The sequence below is a fragment of the Alosa pseudoharengus genome, unplaced genomic scaffold (assembly GCF_046254945.1).
Source record: "Alosa pseudoharengus isolate Yale_2024_CS ecotype anadromous, Long Island Sound unplaced genomic scaffold, YU_APseudo_1.1 YU_APseudo_1.1_scf_24, whole genome shotgun sequence".
Taxonomy (NCBI): Eukaryota; Metazoa; Chordata; class Actinopteri; order Clupeiformes; family Clupeidae; genus Alosa; species Alosa pseudoharengus.
This window is the reverse complement of record NW_027468689.1, coordinates 31,088,854-31,101,755: the sequence shown is the minus strand read 5'-3', so window position 1 is coordinate 31,101,755 and position 12,902 is coordinate 31,088,854. Positions and strand designations below refer to the sequence as shown.

Genomic DNA, 12,902 nt, shown 5'->3' with positions numbered 1-12,902 from the left:
TGACTGAGTATTGGACTGACACTGTCACTAGCCCAGGCAGCTGTCGTGCTGGTGCCAAAACACTCCACTGCAACAAGCCTTAATGACATCCGCCCAGTTGCACTCACCCACTGGACCCCTTCCAATTCACCTACCATCAGAACAGGAGGATGTTCTCATCTCTATGGCACTTCACTCTGCCCTGTCCCACCTTGACAATAGCAGCACCTATGTGAAAATGCTGTTCATTGACTTCAATTCAGCATTCAACATCATCACCCCCTCCAAACTGATCACCAAACTCAGTGAACTGGGCATCAATACCTCCCTCTGTAACTGGATTCTGGACTTCCTAACCAACAGACCTCAGTCTGTTAGGTTAGATAACTACAACCTCTAACCTCAACCATCACCCTGAACACCGGTGTACCACAGGGATGTGTGCTGAGCCCTCATATGGCTGGCCGCAATATAAGAGGGCAGATGCACACAGGTTTTAAGCTTGTTCGAAAAGAGGTACAAAATACACAAAAATAGAAAACAATAATCGCTGCACAGAGAATAATGACCTTCAAGCTGAACAAGCAAACAAAAACAAAAACTCCAGGTGAGAAGCCATTATGACACCCACACAGAACTGGGAACACAGATGACAGCAGAGGGAGCCCGAAATGAACAATATTAATAATAATATCAATATAACTCCCAGTGTTGGCTGGCCACCAGGGAAAGGGAACATAACACCTCCCCTTTACTCCCTCTTCACCTAGGATTGCACACCTGTACATGGCTCTAACACCATTGTCAAGTTTGCAGACGACACTACAGTGATTGGTCTCATCAGCAACAACGATGAGACGGCCTACAGGGAGGAGGTCCAGCACCTAACATCGTGTTGCACTGACAACAACCTGGCTCTCAACACCAAGAAGACCATAGAGCTCATTGTGGACTTCAGGAAGTCTAAAGCTGGCACACACATCCCCATTCTCATCAATGGGACTGAGGTTGAGCGTGTCACCAGGTTCAAGTTTCTGGGTGTCCACATCTCTGAGAACCTCTCTTGGACCCTCAACAACTCTACCCTGATCAAGAAGGCTCACCAGCGTCTCTTCTTCCTGAGGAGACTAAAGAAGGTACACCTGTCTCCTCAGATCCTGGTGAACTTCTACTGCTGCACCATTGAGAGCATCCTCACCAACTGTGTCACAGTATGGTATGGCAACTGCTCTGCCTCTGACCGTAAAGCACTGCAGAGGGTGGTGAAAACTGCCCAATGCATCACCGGTTCCTCACTCCCCTCTATCGAGGCCATCCAGAGCAAGCGATGCTTGTGTAAAGGTGCGCAGCATCATTAAGGTGTCCTAACCTTGACAGGGACAAACATTATGCGGACATTTTGCAACCCCCCCCCCCCCCCCCGACCACAATTGCACTACCCTATCCCACCCATGTTCTATTTATTTATAAATTTACATACTGTAATAACACTTATACATAGCCATATTCTGCTCTTCATACTACAGTAATTTCCTGTGTATTAGCCACATTGTGTATAAACCGCAAGACAGTGTTTTATGCAAGTTAAAAAAAAAAACATATCAAAACTGTCCCCATGTATTAACCTCATAGCCGAAGAAATTTTGCAAAATCAACGTATACTGTAAACCTCGGTTAATAGTTGGTATTCATCCCTCACATAGACTTATTCCTACTATTCTGTATGTGTTGTTCATACATTGTTCATACTACATACAGCTATATTTATTCTGCTCTTATAAGGTTACTGCTTACACTGCACATATTTATATTTAATTTATATTACTGTAAACCACCTTCTATAAACCAACTGTATACTACTGTCTACACTGCACTATATATCTTGTCCTGTCTATGCACCACCTGTCTATACTTTGTATATCACATTGCACTTTTCTGCTTGTTTGCACTTCTGGTTAGACGCAAACTGCATTTCGTTGTCTTTGTACTTGCACTCTGCACAATGACAATAAAGTTGAATCGAGTCTAATCTAATCTAATATCATTTTATCAGTTGAAGTCCTGCCCTACAATTACAAAGGCACGAACCAGTGTATAGTTTCAACTTCTGCTAAGTTTCTCCCCCTCGACTTTCTCTGCTCTACAGTACACAAGCTGCCTTTTTTACTCCTTCCCTGGCCTGGTAAGAATTTCCATCCGCTCTTAACAGCATTCCCATCAATATTACATCGGCTCACGCGCTTCCTCATGCCACAACTTAGCCCCAGCCATGAAGGTTGGCAGAGCCACTGGGCTGACACTTTGGACACTTTGTGTGACGGGAGGTGTCACGCTCAGCAGCATGGCCCTTTCATGTTTATTTTACTCCTAGAGGGCTCCAAGAGAAGCCAAGGCGCACACTGTCAGCAAAGTGTCATAGCCACAATATGTGAGTGATGGTTAAAAGGCCTAGTGGTTATTGTTAACAATATATACTATATATATATATATATATATATATATATATATATAGAAGAATGCAGATTGTGTGTGTGTGTGTGTACCAGTTGCACTTATGCACTCACTGTCTCTTAAAAAGCACTAAAGATTTCCTCTCAGGTTCCCCCTACAGTTGAGAAGTGCAATAATAAACAAACTAAACTACTACAACTGCAACAACTAACTGATACACTATAGAGAGCACTGACAGCAGTCTGTAGGAAGAGAGCTCCAAATCCCTGCTCAGAGTGCTACAGAAGTGCCTATTAACAGTTTTTGTGCCATCAAAATTATTTTGGAAACGTTATTTGAAGGTAAAAAAAAAACTCTTTAGGGGGACTTTAATCCAAGTTGCCAATCCTGTAAATGCCAAGTTGTCAGGGAGCAAAGTTTTCCCATAACGCTGCGGGAAGTGTTGTTTCCCCTGTGAATATATCCATACATTCATACTTATGCCTGGTTCTGTATACGATAATGCAAGGCTTAGGATGTGAGCTTAGATGCAGAATGCTCTTGAGACTAAGGCCTAGTCCACACGTACCAAACCGATCTTTTTTTCCTCCGTCTTCCCTGGAATCGTATCAAGAATATTTGCGTCCAAACGGATCCATCTCAACACGACTCAACACGTTACTTCATACCCCAGGCCTATAGGTGGCACTGTTTCTTTACAGAAATTGACCAAAACTTGCGCTTTACAAACAGACAGAATAGGCTACGACGAAATGGCTAGTGCAAGGAAACCAGAATTGTTTTTGTGGACTGATGGTGAACTGTCAACTGTAGTCAACTGTAAAACTAATAGACTTTATTTTACAGTTTGTGAAGGGTGCAGTCCCGTCCTTTATTTGGCTAACGCAGGTAGGCCTACTAATCACCTTTACTTTCTTTGGTTGTAGGATAGTCCATGATTCACATTAGTTTTGGCTATCACCGCAATTAGGCTACTAAACGCAAGGCTTACCCAAGTTCTAGGCTATTCTGTCGCCACATTTATAATATTGCTATAAAACCTTCGTTACACTCTAAAAACTACTGGGTTATTTTCTCAACCCAAACGTTGGGTTGAGGCTGTCAGGGCATTTTGTGGGGTTGTTTTTACTCATGTTGGGTTATTTTCTGTAACCCAGCTTGTTGGGTTGATAGTTTAGGACAGCACCCCTCCTCTCTCCCACCTGACGTGGAGTACACTACCCAGCACCTGGGTGACTTTAACACAGCTGCATAGTTATTTGAGAGTTCGAAAAAACATCGTTATTCTTCCAACCGTCCAGTCCACCAGCTGTCAGCATGCAATGGAAATCAGGCGATTTCGTAAAGTATGTATCTTTAACTTTTTTAAAAATGTTTTATCCAGACTGATTTTAAAAGTCCACCCAGAGATGTAGAAGCTAGCATGATATGAATGGATATTCTGCCTGCCAATTTTGTTCAGCCTCAAACAGGTTAACAATTGTGTCATTCATGCTAACTAACGTTAGCTAACATTAACTTACAATTAGTGTTGTCACGATACCAAAATTATGACTTCGATACGATACCTGCCATAAATATCACGATGCTCAATACTGAAACGATACTACGGCTAAATCCTAAGATATCTGGAAAAGAAAGGACTCATACCTCCTCCAAGTGTATTGAATCATTTGTGTTGAATTCGGTGTACTTTTGTAGTGTGCAGGTCAACTCTGGGTTCTAAACTTCCTACATAATTATCATTTTTTATTGTCAGTAAAATAGTAGGCCTACTTTGTGTGATTGAGTCCTTTATTGTTTGTTATAGTTCATTTACAATGTGTTGTTTTGGCAATAAAGTAGCTTTAAATAGCCAAACTAAGCTAGATCAAGGTCAGTGTTGAAATTAAATTACTGCATGCAAATCACTGAATGCTATGCAGAGGGGCCTAATCTTTAGGCCATCTGACAGTATAGGCTACCCTAGGCCCTTCCGTGTTCATGGGATTTCTTTGACAGTTGCAAAGGTAAAAATGTGAGGATAATCTTCTTTGCGCCCAGTGTACAAGTACGACATTCCAACAAGGTCTTCGTCAGATAGGCCTACACCATTAGCCTACCTGTTGCAATATATCTGTATGCATTCCTACATTCTATTTCTTTGATAACATGATTTGCTACCACGTAACAATAAGCCGCTATTATTAGGACTCAACACTTTGTGGTATTATATGCTGTGGGCTTTAATTAGTGCATTTCGGGTATCCTATCCTACATCTGGCCAATAATTATTAATCAAATTGCAGTCTACATGCCATGACAAATATTACCAGTAGTACTGACCGAACATGAAATAGATTGTTTACAAGTTATGGTAATGTTATTCTGGCGTGAACATTGCGCTTTCATCACGTTAGCACCCTATGATTACAGCTCGTTATGTCTCGTCAAAATGATTACAGCTCGTTATGTCTCGTCAAAATGCATTGATGAAGGAAGGCTCGCTTTATCTCAGAGAACCATATACTTGTTTCACTTAGGCTAGACTAAAACAGAAGAGAAGAACTTGGCACTAACCATGTAGTCGTGTTTTCTATAGCATATTCGTTAACCTGTCGTTTTTTGAACTGTTGCGATATGTCTGCGAGGTGTTTAGCCAAGTTCCATGCGCAGCCTACTGCTTTTAAATGACTTTGAAACATATTTTACAAACGGGCTTCTGTGTACCTGATGGCTTGCCTTCACTATTCGCGATGTATCCAAAATAGTTGCAGATTTCACTTCACCTTTTGTTTTATCCACATGGCTGAGGACTGTCGGCAAAGAACTATGTTGACGTTGGCTGTGCACTCACTCACTCAGAGCTGCCTGCTTGACACGCCCACTTGCCTAGATGCGTGCAAGGAGCAGTGAGAGCAGCAGTTCACACAAACACAGAATGTTATTATTATGACCGCCGCTAGCGAAGCTAGCGAAGCGGTCATATAGGGATTGTCAAAGTTTTTTTTTTTTTTTTTTTTCCGTCATCTACTTCCTGAAATTTTGGTCAACGATACCCGGGGCACCGAAACACCGGGGCACATGAAATTTGGTGGGTATGTAGCCCCACTAGACTTTTACGGAAAAATTTCGTTTGGTCCCCGGGGGCCACTCCCCCTCCGCGCTGGGCCCCCCGAAACCCAAAAAATGCAGTTTTTCCTCAATAACTACCTGAACTGTGGCACCGAGGATGAAGAAATTTTTATGGTATGTTGGTCTCAAGGGCCCACATCAACTTAGCCCATAATCACTCATTTGTGATTTGCACCCCCCCGGTAAAAAATGAAAATGCAATATCATTCTGCTTTAATCGCCCCTCTCTTCAGTAAAGACGTTCAGAACTGCACCAAATTTTATGTGTATGATTAACCTGACATTCTCTGGGGGTATGCCAAGTTTCGTAGAATTTCATCCATGGGGGGGTCTAAAAAATTAAGTTATGTGTACATTTAGTGACTCTACACTCATTGGCCTGTAGATGGTGGAGCACACATATACACATGCACACACACACACAGGCACCCACATACTATCGGTATTAGAACGGCCGATACATAATTACAAATTCAGTAGGATTAAAAGAAAGCCAAAATAAATATTCATCATCATCATCATCATGGCTGCATTTCCAGTATTGGCGATAAGTAGTCGTTTGTCCACTAGATGGCGCATCGTTGCAGTGAGACGTAATTTTGTTGGAAGTTAATCTTAAATGGGTTGGAAAGACACTACCCAGATAGCAAAAGTTGACCGGCCCACCTCTGGCCCACTACCTTGCCTCAGGGTTTTGTGAGTGTTGGCCCAGTTCTGGCTGGGCCTCCGGCCCAACAATGGCCCAGTTACTGATAACTGACACAAAGAATTTCCTCTGGCCCAGATGTGGCCCACACACTGCAAAATGACTCTCATTGTTTCTGTTGGCCCAGGTCTGGCCCACACACTGTAAAATGACTCTTATTGGAACTGTTGGCCCAGGTGTGGCCCACACACTGTGAAATGACTCTTATTGCTTCTGTTGGCCCAGGTGTGGCCCACACACTGTGAAATGACTGTCATGCATTCTGTTGGCCCAGGTCTGGCCCACACACTATATAACTGAGTGTTGGCTGAGTGTCGGCTGGGCCTCTGGGCCTGTACTGGCCCACGCACTGTAAAACTGATCTGACTGAGTGTTGGTTGAGTGTCGGCTGGGCCTGTACTGGCCCACGCACTATAAAACTGATCTGACTGAGTGTTGGCTGAGTGTCGGCTGGGCCTCTGGGCCTGTACTGGCCCACGCACTATAAAACTGATCTTACTGAGTGTTGGCTGAATGTCGGCTGGGTCCCCGGGCCACATGTGGCCCATTAACTACCAAAAGTACTTGAAAATAAACACAAATCCAGAACTAGTAATTAAAAGCACAAGCTACTTTTATTAACAAGTTTGACAAACACAACCTTGCAAATAAAACATACAAACAAAATAAAATTATACAAGCTTTTACATATCACTTTAGAAATTAAAGTTAAATTAAAATATACAATCTACTTTTATCTACAACAATCGACATCTTTCATATACAAAAACACAAACAATAAACATTTTAAAACTGTATAATGATTCAAAGAAATAAATTATTCTAAATTAACATTAAACATTTACAGAAATATTCTATCTCTCTCCCTCACTCACTCACTCGAAAAGAGTAATTCCATTGTCAGTAGTTGTGGGTTGTGAGTCAAGTGTTGTGCTAGTGCTTTAAATTCTGTATTTTTGTACCATGTACCATGACCTACCCAGCTACATACATGCACACATACTCACTCTCAAAGTATTTTTCAATAGCAGCAACCTTTGCCACCTGCCTTCTCTTTCTGTTGCCGCTTCATTGTTGCCTCCACCAGTTTCAGCAGCACTACCAGCCGGGGGTGTCTCCAAACTGCATTTAGGTATAAAATAATATTATAAGATCATTATGAGGTCTAAAGCAAGATTTCAACATGTCATCTGTCAGAGAAGTTCTGTTTGTCCACTCAAATATACTTACAGATAGCCACCTCAGCTCTCTGTGGGGGTTGATCAAAGAGTTCTTTCCATCCATCCTTCAATTTGAGATGCATGGACAGCATGTCATTTCAAAAGAAAAGAAAAAAACTATTTATCCTTTACTGTCTGACAAAATATTACTAAAGCCCAGTCTTGCCACTCTGCAGCTGTCTTGGTAACACCTCCCTGGTAGTTATTTTGGGCAACATTGACATTGTGTGATTGTTATATTACCAATGACAATCACCAAGAGCAAGACATATTTGTCAACACATACAGACCTGAAGCACAAAGGCTTGTGGACTTCCTTCACAAGAGCCTTGTGGGTGCTCCAGTTGGTTGGCCATGTTTTCAACAGCGCATGTTTCCTGCCCACTCCTGTTCTTTGCTGACATAATGGATGAGGCAAACCAAAAGCATCTAAAAATGACACATCACAAAACACAGGCCTAGATGAAAGCTGATTCCTATGATTTGGCTCATCTAAACAAAAATGTATTACTTATTCTATTAAATCAATGTACAACTTACCAAGAGCTCTTCAGGTCTCCTGTTTTTCCAACACAAGAAATGGTTCACACATGTATTCTTCATCCAAAAGAGTGCAGGCAGGTCTCTGGTCAGTGTGGCCTGGATTCTGAGGTGTACATTTTAAAAAAGTCACAGTAACGTTAGGTTAATGGAAGTATATGTGTTCAAAATGATTACATGATCATAAACAACCCCTCAGTACAAAATACAGAACGACCTTAAAATACAGATTTTGATGAGCTTTACATGACCAGGACAGGACCCACCCTGCTACTCTCTCTCTCTCTCTCTCTTACACACACACACACACACACACACTCTCTCTTAAGGCATACAGTCTCAGTCCTGCCTGCCTAGTGCCTGAAGTTGGATAGATAACGATGAAATGCCCAATTACCAATCGCTATATTCTAAGTCATGCAATACTGATTAACTGTTAAGCTATTTCTAAAATGATTAGATCACACTTTTCTTTGAAAACCACATACTTATGCAAGTATAGCTAACGTTACAGCACTGAACGTTTTTGACTAACCACCAACACTGACGTTAACGGTAATTAGGCCAACAAAGTAGGCTAAGAAATCATAACGTATGTTACTACCGCTAGCTTCGTCATCGTCAAGGGGGTTAGATTGAAACACCCATTCTTGTTATGCTACTTGTTAAACTTTGTCTGCAATAATAAGCCTACGTATTCATAATGATTTACATGCAATAACAGGTAAAGGCAAAGTTGCATGTTACTTACCACAGGCAGTGTCCAAAACGAGACAGTTTCGCGCCGTCCTGCTGGTTTCAAACTGAACAGTTGCTCTGCTCGTGGCTCTTCCACATGTATTGGGCCGACAGTCACTTTACAGAATTGGGCCATGTACGTTTAGCGTCCGGCTGTCGCTAAATGTTTCATTTTTGCCGCCAACAGCCGCGATACTGATCATTGTTCGTTCCTGAAGTATCGGGCCACACACTGTATGAAATCCGTCTGCCGAGATTGATTCGAAAACTGGCAGTAGCCCATCAAACCCCAATCGGGCCAAATAAGACACTTAGTAATCAGCCCAACTACTGCGTGTCAGTGTCGGCCCATTCAAGGGGACAGTGCCTCAGCCGACCTGAAACTCAGCCGACAGTGGCAGCACTCAGCCAGGATCGGGCCGACTGTGTTTACTGTGCTTCAGCCGACTCGGACCTCAGCCGACACTGCCAGCACTCAGCCAGAATCGGGCCGACTATGCTTGCTATCTGGGTATGCTTCCTACAAGGACAAGACTGTAGGCTACAGTAGTTTACCGCAGAGAACGTCTAAGGGTAGGATGATTTCTGCATGACATGTAATTCCCATTTCCTCTTGAAGCCGAAATAAATCTGAGAATGTTTATCGGACATGCTTGTTTTTTACTGCAGGTAGGCTACGTTAATCCTATCAATAGCAGAACGTAGGTAAAATAATGTTACCGTTAGCATGGTTGAGTGATGGAGGCCAATTTGATTATTGATGTATTTGTAGAAAACCATAAATGCGTTTATAAGCTACCAAGCAAATCGATAACAGCACTAATTGTATCTTTCGACTGTCATCTCATTTGCTTATGACCATAACCTAGGCTACTAACAGGAGCTAAGTGAGTTAGCCACAACACGTTCGCTACGTGATGGTTTTTTAATGGAAAATATATAGGCTACCTGAAAGATAACCTGTCTATGATCCCGTGATGATCTACATCTCCATTTAAACCAGATGTTTTAGAGCGCACGTTGAGATGTATTCAGGGCAGGGCTGTACCTACACATATTTGTTGCACATGCTACAAAAATCATTCTTTGCGATGAATGATTTAGTACCAACGTTACAAGGGTCAGATACAGTTTTGCCTATGGCTATTCCGTGAAACTGAGGCGCTTTTTGTTTGTTCGAAGTGCGTGTTTAGGGTGTGAGAGGGGAGTCGATGTGCTTTGATTCCAGCTTGGTAGTTGTAGTCTATGCGATTAAAAAACACGTGTGTGTGAAGTATCCAAACAATGATAACGCTTTCATTATGGCTGCTTTAGCCACAGACCTTGAGCTACTGTACAGTGGGTTGGGTTCCGTTTAGAAGTGTCCACTTCATTCGCCCTTTCCGTGATTCACAGCTACGTGAAATGTATTACTACTGATATGCAAAACTATTAACTTTTTCGCCAAGAGGTGGCAGCTTGATACTGTAAGGTGTAAGCCATTGGTTCCAACGGAGATTTTATTTGGGTCGCCAGCATAGCCTAGCGACAATTTGTGTTGTGTAATAGGCCTAGCATAGGGCCTACCTTATATAGCTTATAGTTTGTTAACAGTCACGGTTTTGTCATAACTCCCTCTATGCATTTTTGCATTTAGAATAGCTCTAAAACCGGGGGGGGGGGGGGAGGGGGGGAACACGTCGCAGGGGGGGCGCCAGTGCGTGGATATCTCAATCGCAAAATTAAACAATATTTCTATCGGGCGCCTACCATGGACTAGGCTGGGTGAAAATCAAAAGATTGCGTCAGAAGATTGAGCTTAACCATTGACCTCATGGTTGCAAAATGCAAGGGAACATGAATCAGCATATTATTTGCACAAACAATAACGGAGAGTAGCTCTTCAACTTTGCCCGTTAAAATGTGTATGAACAGTCTCGCAACGCATTTCATGAAGGCCCTTTGGACATGTCAGTTATTTGCACCACTGGGAAAAACGGCATTTTGTTTTAGACTACTGGTATTTCATTTGTGCATTGACAATAAAGCTGAATATCATTTGAACTAGATGACTAAACTTATGCATATGTAGAAGAAGAAACATTCACAAAAATCCATGACATGACCTCTCTTCTTGATAGCTGTTGAAAACTGCATGGAACTGACAGGGATTGTTTTGTTTAATAATAAATAAATAAATACATTATGCTGCTACCTTCTGCTTTTCCCAAATACAATGTAGCCTACAGGTGTACCTTTCATCAGTCCAGTTGCAATGGATGGACTGTGATGAACTGCCCTACTTGTGATTGTTTAGAGATTTTAAAGGTTTTATAACAATGTTACAGATTTTTTGGCCCAGAAACAAATCTATTCACCTTTGCAGCGCCAGTAGGCTACTTTGTGTGCGGAATGTGTGCAAACACACATTTCAAACAAGCATACACAAAAGTTTCAAGAGTGGGGAATGGAGTAGAAGATGGAGACAAATTCATTAATATGATTTATTTTCGCGGAATGGATGTGCAGGACTGAGCGGCGGTCATATTTTGTACCGCTACGCGGTACATCTAGTTTTAATAAAGTATCGATTCTAAAAACGTCGAAAATCGTATCGTTTTTTGCTTGAAGGCATTGTGATACCTTTTTAGTATCGATACACCGTGCAACACTACTTACAATTACTGTTCATGTTATACACAAAGACAGACTCATAAAAACATAGTTCTTTGTTCACTGGGTATGAACTGCTGACAGAAACAAAACGAACTTTTACAACGAACTAAAATGAGCATACCAAGCTGGTTAACATTAGCAGACCATATAGCTAGCATCAATGCTAATTAAATATGCTTCGTGGTGGTTGTAGCCTAGACTATGGTTGCCGCTAACGTTTGTCAGCTAATATTAGCCAACACAGTTGAAGTAATGTTAGTCTCTTCACAAGCCACACATACGGTAATAATAATGGCAAACAACTTCTTATTAATTCATTCAGGGTAGCTTCATATTATAGCCATGTAACTTAACGTTACTGGGTGTTTTTGGTTGTAGCAGAGAAGACGGGCTCTGGTTGTAGTAGCACTATCAGTCATTTATATAACGTTACCCGGTAACGTTAGCATCTAGAACTAGAAGCTACACGTTATTATAACTGCACATAGATATATACACTAGATGTCGCTAGAGGGTGACAATTTTTCGGGACTCCCGCGGGTCACGGTATTCCCGTGGGTTTCCCGCAGTACGGGAGTAAATTTCACTGTTAACGTGATTGGGACGGGACAGGAAATAATAAACGGGAGCTGGCGGGAAGCCAAAAATTAGGCTATTAACTTAAAAAAATGACGCTGCAATGCAGTGAGTGCGCCCAAAGACGTGAGACATTTCGTTTTAGAAAAGATAACCAATTACAACCCACAATACGTTTGTTGTTGATTGGTAGCCTATCAGAGCAAGACAAGCAGCTGCCCTGTTCACAATCAATCAGCTTCAGATAGGCCCTGAGGCAAAATGGATGCAAAGAAACAGTTACAGGCGAAAGTGTCAGCAAAGGACGGCTCTATTCAATTGCACGAGCTGTCCGGGAAAAGCGATTCTCGTTGAGTTTAATGTGTCATGCAATGTTGGGGCATGGCACCTCGACGATCGCATTCCTCAATATATTTAGCCTATCTATCGCATAACCTGGCGGAACGCAAAAAATAGTTTTGTTTACTCATAGCAACAACGTTGCTATGCTTCGCTGGTTTAACGTGATGAGAACGGTGCAAACCAAAGATTCTAGAACAGAGCTCTGTTCTAGAATCTTTGGTGCAAACTTAACTGATAGGATGAGATCTAACTAAGAAATTATTTAAGCATAGCCTACAGCAAAGTACTGTAAAATATGTAATTTTAATGTAGCCCAAAATGATCGGCTATTAAAGAAAAGTTAGACAAGGCTTTCTGCCCTACCAAAATGTATGATCACCGCACGCTACTGTAGCCTAACAGTCGGATAACTTTAGACATCAACATAGGGAGCGGGACGGGATTCGGGAGTCTTTCTCTCGGGATTTTGCGGGACAGAATTTTTTTGGGGGGGCTGTCACGTGATCGGGATATGACGGGAGTATTTGTGCGGGCTCGGGATGGGACGGGAGTGAAAATTGCTTCCCGTGTCACCCTCTATT

At 42.1% G+C, this 12,902-nt stretch overlaps 1 long non-coding RNA gene across 2 annotated transcripts; it reads right to left on the bottom strand.

The window, feature by feature from the left end:
* Nucleotides 1-6,939: 6,939 nt before the first annotated feature.
* LOC143142056 (uncharacterized) lies at nt 6,940-9,252 on the bottom strand. 2 transcript variants are annotated; one of them, XR_012990874.1, is made up of 5 exons: nt 8,762-9,252; nt 8,011-8,116; nt 7,761-7,867; nt 7,481-7,535; nt 6,940-7,372 (listed from the first exon to the last, which is right to left on the bottom strand). It is a non-coding gene; the product is annotated as an uncharacterized LOC143142056 (long non-coding RNA). The 2 variants fall into 2 exon arrangements; XR_012990873.1 differs by having other exon boundaries at nt 6,945-7,372; nt 7,761-7,899.
* Nucleotides 9,253-12,902: the final 3,650 nt, after the last annotated feature.